This window comes from Morone saxatilis, unplaced genomic scaffold, assembly GCF_004916995.1.
Source record: "Morone saxatilis isolate NCDOM2014 unplaced genomic scaffold, NCSU_SB_2.0 Contig12, whole genome shotgun sequence".
Classification (NCBI taxonomy): domain Eukaryota; kingdom Metazoa; phylum Chordata; class Actinopteri; family Moronidae; genus Morone; species Morone saxatilis.
In genome coordinates, this window is record NW_023339674.1 from 9311403 (window position 1) to 9320898 (window position 9496).

A 9496-nucleotide genomic window follows, 5' to 3' on the forward strand; every position below is an offset into this window, starting at 1 on the left:
TGCAGCTCATTCTGCATATTGGGAGTATTTAAAAAGCTCAGTTTTAATATGAAGTAAAGTTAAAAAATTATACACCAATTACCAAATTTCCCAAAAGAATTAGTGAATTGCTTTCTTATTATACGACAAAATTAAAAAGTCTGGCCAGTGGCGTAGAACAAATGTTCTTATGATCATCCCAGAACTATAAATATAAAAAGGATGTGATCCTATTTGCATGAATGTGCACAACAGGGACTGCAGCTGAAAATGAGCCTGTATGGCTAAATCTGGCACATTTACATAGTAGAATTAAATCCTTGTGCTAATTAATGTGCATTGTCCCTTTTAAATAAATAAACTTCAATAAATTTCATGCAAATCCTTAAAATACTTTTTTGTTGCTGGAAACAGGGTCGAGACGATCACACAAGGTAATAAATTACCACAGGAGGGAAGTAACAAACATTAAACAGTGACATTTAAATCATGAAATGTAAATGTAAGTGACAGAGGTGACACATAGTGTAGTGTGATTAAATAACACCTTTCAGGCACAATAACTCCCTTTTAAAAATATCTCACACAACAACAACAACAACATAAGAGACTGAAGTCTAAACGTTCTGCACAACACAAAGTGTGTAAAACTGTCTTCACGTTAACAAGCCACAGATGTACAGTCAGTGTCCATGAGTGAACTGATATTAGTTCCCAGGTGGAATAAAACAGAGCTGAAGACTTATAATACAAACAGTAACAGTGAATATATATGTAAGTTGAACACAGTCACATTTCTATATTATCTGCAACTCTTCAGTTGTAAAATAAATGACATTAAGTACTTAAATGTTAATGCATCAATAATTATTACCCAACAGTACAATAATACTAACAGGAACCGTTCTGAAAGATACTTTTACTAGTATTTTACTTAAAGTTTTTATGCAGGTCTTTAATGGAGTATATTTTTATAGTGTGGTATCACTACTTTTACTTGAAATGGGCCTGTGGTACGCACACGTTCCGAGCGCTTCTGATTTTTGTCCACGAGGACCCTTACTTCTTACTTCTTAATCTCAGGGACATCTGGCCGTACCCGTCACTGAGGTCACTGAGATTAAGACCGCTGTGTATTTTCTGAGGGGTTTACAATGAAAGTTGTGAAATAATAGTCTAGAAATGACTTCGCTTTGATTCAACCAGCCAGTTCAGCTTTTTGGACCTCTGTGTTTTCTAACACCTGTGTACAAGAAGGCTGTTGACCTACTCCTAAATACCTGTGTAACTGTGTCTCTGTATAAACACACAGCTAGACAACAGCACTGAAAATGTCCTGTTAACATAGATTTTAAAAAACAGTGTTAAAAACTGTGTTTAGGGTTAGGGTTGTACTGAATTAGGTACCTTTTTTGGTCCAATTCAGGCTCTGAGTAAACTGTTTAAATACTTCCACCACTGGAAATGTGTTTGTGAATAATCCTATTTACAGTAGTTGTTCCATTGAGGTTATTAAAGTTTTATCACAAATAAAGAAAATGGCCTACTTTTACAAAAATGTAGCCTATAAATACAGGAATTATTATTTTAGTATAAAAATGTACACATGGACAGGAAGGCTTTCATTTTCAGGAGAAAACTCATATTGTGTTAGAAAAACAGACAGAGAGCTACACATTTCAGCAACATCCTATCACAGTTGTTTTATTGAATTAATGCCTCTACACTTCCCGAAGGTTCAACAATACCTGCATTCAAGTGTCAGATTCAGTGAAAAAATGTTCCGCCAGATGGGGAAAAAAAAACATTCACATCAGCTTCTATTAGTACCAAGAACCAGGACATTTCTCATAGACTCAGATATCAGATACAACTACGGCAGAGTTGACTTCCTTTACTTGTAATGTCTTTGAGACAGAAGAGAAGATTTCTGCAAAAATTAGTATACTGTGTGTACGATCTATCTATCTATCTATCTAAAACTAACACATTTGCATACATGCTGTCTATCTATCCATCTAGTGTGTCATTTAAAGAATATGCAAAGTCAAATATGTCACTTACTTTGTGCAATAATTGTCCAACTAATTAACAATAAAAATAGAAGTGCACATTTTGGAGAATTCCCCAAACAAACACAGAGCTCCCAGTGGGGGCTATAAATGTCAGAATGAGATTCACCTTCTCACTTGGAGTAATGTTTGTGTCTCAAGGATGTTCTTGTTTCTCTTTATCTCTTTAATGTAATTTCTGAAGGACGAAATGAGGTCACACGTCAGTATGTCAAGATTTATAACAGACTCTCCACTGGGGACCGGAGTCCATCAAAACAGGGGGTTTTCAAATTACAATCGGGGAAACAGCTTGATCATGTTTCTCAGAGGAGACTGGCCCGCCTGGAAAGGGTCCTATATTGTTAATAAAGAGTCAAAGTAGAGCAGGAGGAGGAGACGGTGATGATGGTGTGATTATCTCATGTCCTCTGGGTTGTCAGTAACTGGTTATGTTAGAATAGCTGTTGGGTTATAATCATCAATCTGTATCAACACTGCAGATACATGTATTATTTATTTATTTGTTTTTAAGGGGCCATGTATAATATTAAACATAAAATGTGACCATTTCATATATTGTATCCAATTATAGATGCAGCACTGCAGAATTATTTCCTCTGTGTGTATATATATATATATATATATATGTTATTCTACTACACATTTAATGATCTTTTTCTATGTCTGTAACATGAAAGGACAGCAAACTTTCATTTTGTTGAACAACCTTGTGTTGTATAATGATATTTCCTCCTACCAGAGTTAGCGTAAAGCTAATTCTCATCTGCAGTCTCTTGGCAGATCACAAATAAAACACAGGCCCAGTGACAGAAGAGCACTAAACAAACTAGACAAACAGGACACGTGATACACAAATTACACACAACAGCACATTACACACCTTGTCAATAGTGTTAAATTAAAAACAAAGATATCTGTAAAGCAGAAACCAATAAAATGCAGTCTGTGGTGACATTATTAGCACACTCTTCAGTTAGGTTTGAAACCCACTGATAGTTCAGATATTTCCAGACATGTGACACAAATACAATGCGCTCTAATCATTGGGTTTATAATTTCAATCTGATAAGTGCTACAGTTCAACTCAAGTCACAAGACATTCCCAACCTCCAGGCAGCACTACAGTCGTATCTGTGGTCTGAGATAGTTGAAACCATAAAGCCACAGACTGTCACACTGCCAACAGCGCCCTCTTCCTGTTCAGTGCTGCACGACAGGTTTCCATCGAGACCGCAGTTTGCCACACATCTGCTGGTGAAAACAGGGTGAACATGGGTTATTACTGCATTGAGTCACCATGGGGTTACTATGGTAACTTTGATTTGAAATCGCAATAAAACACACACAAACAAAGCAGTTTCTCACTGGTGGTATCTCGCCATGCAGACAGGTTTTTATGTTTACAGGTTTTTTAAGATATCCATCTCTGAGGTTTATGCCACCACCATAACTCACTGGAGGTAAATAGCATTTTGTTTGTGGTTTTTACAGCCTTGAAAGAAAAATCAACATCTCTTTCCACAAACAATATCCGTGTTATTCTTGGAGATAATTCACTGAACACATTCAGTCACTGATGTAAAAATATACCTACTGGGACAAAATGATCTACAGACTGAAACTAAATGTAAACCTAGTGTATCTAGAATAGGTTGACAAGCCTTAATGTGTTATATCGTGATATAAATAACACATATTGATTGATGAGCTGTTAAATCAGAGCTGAAGTAATAAAGGACTGTTCGCTGTTTTGCTGTGTGAATACTATAAAATGCTGATTTAACTTTAACATAATGCTGCAGCAAACACTCGCCATATCTTACTACATATATTTTACAGATCAATATAAACTATAATCTCTTTAATGTTACATGTGGTTAAAATCTTTGTTTCTCTGTTTTCCTTGCTGCAGTGGCCACAGGTATGAATCCAACCTTGGGCCACCTTTTCCTCTCCCTCTGCCTCCTTTCCTGTCTATCTTGAACTGTCCTATTCAATAAAAGGCAAAAAGCTCCAAAAATATACTAAAAAGAATCTGTACATGAGCTACACAGTACAATAAGCACGGCCTATATCTTGTTCCCAGTCTATCTTGAGCTAAGTATTGATATAAAGTGATATCTGATCAACTACTGATGCATCGACTTATTATTTCTGCACTAGTGTAACATCCTCAAACTGTTCATTATCTAGAACAGAGAGTCCCTCTCTATTTCCCCTCTGCAGAGGAGCAGTGATAAACCTCATACTTACAAAAATAGAGTGTTTGGATTAGAAAGGGTGGGTTTTACCTCGGAGTAAAAAGGAATAAAAACCAAAGGGTTCAAACAGCTGACTGTGTATACTTACTCAGGTTTGTTTGTTTGCATTGTTCTTTACAGTAAACCACTGAGATACTAAAGCTGACTGACTGACAGTACAGGGGTCTCAACTACTACAATGAAATATTATGAAGATATTTCCATCAGTACATCATGCAAACAGCTTTTTCTCTACATTTTTATATCATCTTTAAGGGCCACAACCTGCTCTCTTATCAGCTGTTTGCCACTACGGTTATTATGCAATAAACAACATACCCTTTTTAAAAGATAATTGTGTTTGTATTATAATTGTATGTGAAGAGATATTTTAAATTGATATAAAGCAACTAGAATAAATAAATAAATAACATCTTGCGGGCTGTACTGTATTTTATAGGTGACACCATGTTGTGGGCCGGAGGGCTGGAACTGGACCCTGTTTGAGATCATTACTTTAGTACCTCTAATTAAACAGAGGATTTGTGTATCAAGGGTCCAGACTTGATGTTGTCCGAGTCCTGTCATACTACAGAAAGAAAACTAGTATTTTGAAATTGAAAGGATTGAATGGATTGAAAGACATCCATAAACACACCAATGCAGATAGTGTCCATTTTCATCAGTTGTATAACGGATCACTTTGATTTTTATTAGGTTTGCTGCTCTCTTTGTGCTGCTTTATGGAAGATATCAGTGTCACACGTCTTATAGTAACCACCAGTAGGGGGCTGCGGTCCATGGTGTAAAATATGATATAAATATGTAATGTGCTTTTAGACCTAACAGGTAAACATAAATACTATGATAAATATATATTCCCACACTTAATTCTGTAACTGTGTATCAGACTTCATTTAGTAGTTAAATAAATACAGAAATACACAAAACAGCATAAATCAATACAAGACTTACCCTTCAGTACAGTTTTCTGTAACTTTACACTTTAAGGCTATTCCCTTCAAGGATTTAATTTCAAACAATCTAATTTTAGGACCCATGTCATATTACGTTCTGGAAGATGTGATTCACATTCATTCGTTTCTTTTGCCTCAACTTCTGCAGGGTGAAATCTGTTGGACTGTGAATTGAACAACACAAGGGAACTCTGAACTGACTGATAATGAAAACAGGGATTATCTGGCTGACCTGTAGAAAACTTCTGTAGAGGCAGATAGAGGAATGCTGGAAGACAGCAGCGTGTTATATGGGAGGAGGGAAACAGTTAAACCTCTGATGAAACAGGTCAGGTAACTAGTCTGTGATAAAGTGCATTCCTGAAGTATGATAATGTAACAAAACTCTGATGTGTGACATAAATGTATCAGTAGAGAACAGAAAGGTTCAAGTGGAGTGAAATTTAGATAGAGTTCCCTTTATGGTAAAAAAAAAAAAAATAATAATAATTTATGAATGAGTCATAAAAATAGAAATAAATAACTTATTTGTATAAATTGTTGAGGAAGAATTTAACAGCCTGAGGGAGGACGTTGTCTGTATGTCTGGTCGTACAGCAGCAGAAGCTTCTGAAGCCTCTTCACACAACAGGCTGTCTGAGGTTTAATAGCAGAGTTTAACTACATTTTAAATTAGCGTGCTGGTAGTTCAACTGCATCCATATTTGCATCATGAGTCATTTAGGCCATGAAAGCGACCGTATTATTATTTTTATTATCTCTACTGCGATTGAGCCCCATTTCTTCCATCCTGACCGCTGTGAGCCTGACACACGTGACCTTTGTGTAGTGTAAAATGTTTTGAATCTTGAATATATAAAGCGTCAGTCAGTCATAAGTATTGATAATTGATATTTATTAACAAGTGTTCAGAGAAGCTGTTACGTGCTATTTCAGAAGTTATGTTGCAAACCGAGTAATCCTGTTTTCTGGAGGGCAGGTATCTGACTGATGAACTCCTTGCACTTACATATGAATGGTGGAGTATTTAGTCTTTTTTGGTTTATATACCTTCATGAACTCAGTTAATTGGCATTTTTGAAGTTTTAGTTTGAATTACTGTTTGTAAGCAGCTTTAGATAACCAAGCTATATTTCTATGTATGGTAGCTTTGTGTAAATGAGCTTCCCCAACACTTTAAATCATTAAATAAATATTAGCTAGCAATGTTTGAAACATAAAGAGTATTTTATTTATTATTTAATCCTCTGGACAATATCTACAGATGCATGCACAACAATGGAAAATATTAGTCTTATGATGCTTTTAAAAAAATGTTGCAGTCATTTAGTCGTCATGTGGCTTTGAGAAATGCTAATCCAAAGTAGAGAAGGAAACAACAGCGAAGGCAAGTTCACCTTTAGGTTTTAGTTTAGACCTTGGACCAGTTAATAACCCCCGCTATGAGTGTCTAGGGTCAGCAACTGTGCAATGTTTTGTAAGTCCTATTATACGTTGATATCCTGATAACCTTGAAAGTACTGTAATTGAAATCACTGGAAGTGATCCCAGTTAGGTTTCGCTCTTGTCTGCCCAAGTAGCGCTGCAATTCAATACCAACATTTCCCAAAGTGGGACATTTCCTGGAGTTAAATCTCATCAAAAGGTTTCTGATGGGCTTTTTTGGGGTCTGTGACATGACAGCGTTTGAAAACTGTAGAAAGAAAGAAAAAAAGAGCATTGGTTTATTGTTTCCAGTGTCAGAGAGCTGTGGTTGCTGCAGCTGCGTGAATGTGAGCTTCTGTGGAAGTAAGTATGCAGAGAGAAGAGCCTCGTGTAAGAGTGGTAGGTGGATGAAAACCTGCGATCTGATGAGGACCCTCACTGAGGAGCAGGTCCCACTCAGCCTCACCTAATGGGACTGAAGAGGATGATGGGTAACCAGGGCAGAGGGGCTGTGAAGATGATCAGATGATCCATTTTGTGCAGTGAGTCATACAACACATGTGGCTAAATGACAGAGGAAAGAATAATAGATAAATTGTGGTTTATTAGGGGGTCTGGGGGCAGATGGGACCTTGTTCTCAGGTCTCTGATCATTTTTAAGTTAAATATTGAAAGCCCTAAATGAAAAATTAAATTAAATGTGGTTCTAACACTGTTCCTAATTATAGTGGCTCTGTATTCCTCAGAGAATTCATGAGCAACTCTGTATTACCAATTAATCCATCAATTATTTTCTAGATTAACTGATTCATTGTTTAGTTTATGAAACGTCAGCAAAAAATGTCCATCGCAGTGAGGTGAGGTCTTAAAATTTCTTTTTTCTTTGTTTGACCAGTCTAACCGTCTAAAACCCCAAAATCATTGATCAATCAAGATCCTCTCCAGACACGTTTTTACGACATATTCAAACAATCTGCATGGAACAATAATGTGTGTGTGATGGGTTTTCTGCAACAAATAACCCCAAATGGTTGCGGCAGACGGCCACCCACTTAGAGCCGGGGTCTGTCCGAGGTTTCTGAAGATTTAAAAGGAAGTTTTTCCTTGCTGCCGTCGCCAAGTGCTTGCTCATGGTGGGAACTGTTGGGTGAATAATTTATAAGGAGTACAGTCTAGACCTGCTCTATCTGAAAAGTGTCCTGAGATAACTTTTGGCATGAGTTGGCGCTATACAAATAAAGCTGAATTGAAATTAAAAAAGTATAATTTCCACATTAAAATCCTTAAAAAGACAAGTTCTCCTTCTACCTCATTAAAATGACCAGACTGTGAATATGCTAATTTAGTCCATTCTTAGTGTTTGTGCACTGGTGGCTTCAAGTTTCTACATCATACTTGTATAAGTTGCACACTGGACCAGAACTACGCCTAATGCTGATTTAAAAAACGACACTGTACGACAACTTATAATAAATGCACATCATCATCCAATAACAAATATAGGCAGAATACTTTTTTCCTTTTCATGAAGAAGCACATGCATCAGTTGTGTTTGTAAACAGTTGTTTCTTAAATATTTCTGCACAGAACTTGAACCAGTGGCATGTAACGGACTTTGAACAGGTGCATTTACAAGACAGAAACTAAAGATAAAGAGCCTTTAGGGCAGTGATACAAAAACTTACTGTTGTTTATAATTAAAGCAGCTTTTAATATGTCTAATAAAGGTTTGTCTTATGCTGCATTTACAGTTCATCAAGCTGCTTAAATAATGTTATGCAATAGGAGCAAATGTTCATGTGTGAACCAGATCCAGTGCAATGGTTGACTTCAGCTGTCTGTGCCAAGACTCAGAGAGCAAAAAAAACACAAAGAGCTCTCACTCTGCTGCTACTTCTGGGCACCAAACAAATAACTCGCAGTCTGCTCCAAACAAAACAAAACTAAAGGGGGAAATGGCTAGACTGGTTTACCAGCGCCTGTAAAGATCACTGATTCTTATCATAATTAACACATTAGTAGTGTTTTATACTGATCGTTAGTTTGACAAACTACTCAAAAACTGTGATGCATTTATGGTGAAACAGCTTCGTAAGTGTTAGGGTTGATTTTACCCCCTGGACGGCAATGTATTATTACACTGGAAGGACACCTTAAAGGGCACTTTGTCATGTTTTCTCCACTAGAAGGGCACTTAATTATTTTTTTTCCACTGGAAGAGCTAACGGGAAGGCCTTTTATTGTGTTTTCTCTACCGGAAGGGCACTTCATAATGTTTACTCCACTAGAAGAGCTGCCTGGAAGGTGTTTTTTTGTGTTTTCTCTATTGGAAGGGCATCCTAAAGGGCACTTTTTCATGTTTTGTCCACTACAAAGGCACCCTAAAGGGGCACTTACTCACATTTTTTCCACTGAAAGGGCTACCAGAAAGACATTTTTTGTTGTTATATCCACTTTGTGTTTTGTCCACTATAAAGTCACCCTAGAGGGCACTTCATCATGTTTTCTCCACTGTAAGGACTACCTGAAAAGACATTTTTTGTGTGTTTTCTACACTAGAAGTGCACCTTTGAGGTCACTTTATCTTCCCCCTTCTAGACAAGAGGGACTAAATCATCCCAATCAAAAGGAGTGGGACTTGTTTCCACAGGGGGCAACAGTCCAAGAAAAGTGTTCCAGTTATTTACCCCAGAGTGAATCATCTTCTCTCCAGAGGATCTTGGGCGCCACAGCTCCTTCTCTGGGAATGTCTGATGACCTGTAGTGAAACTGCACCCGTGTCAGCACTTCTGGGCCCGAT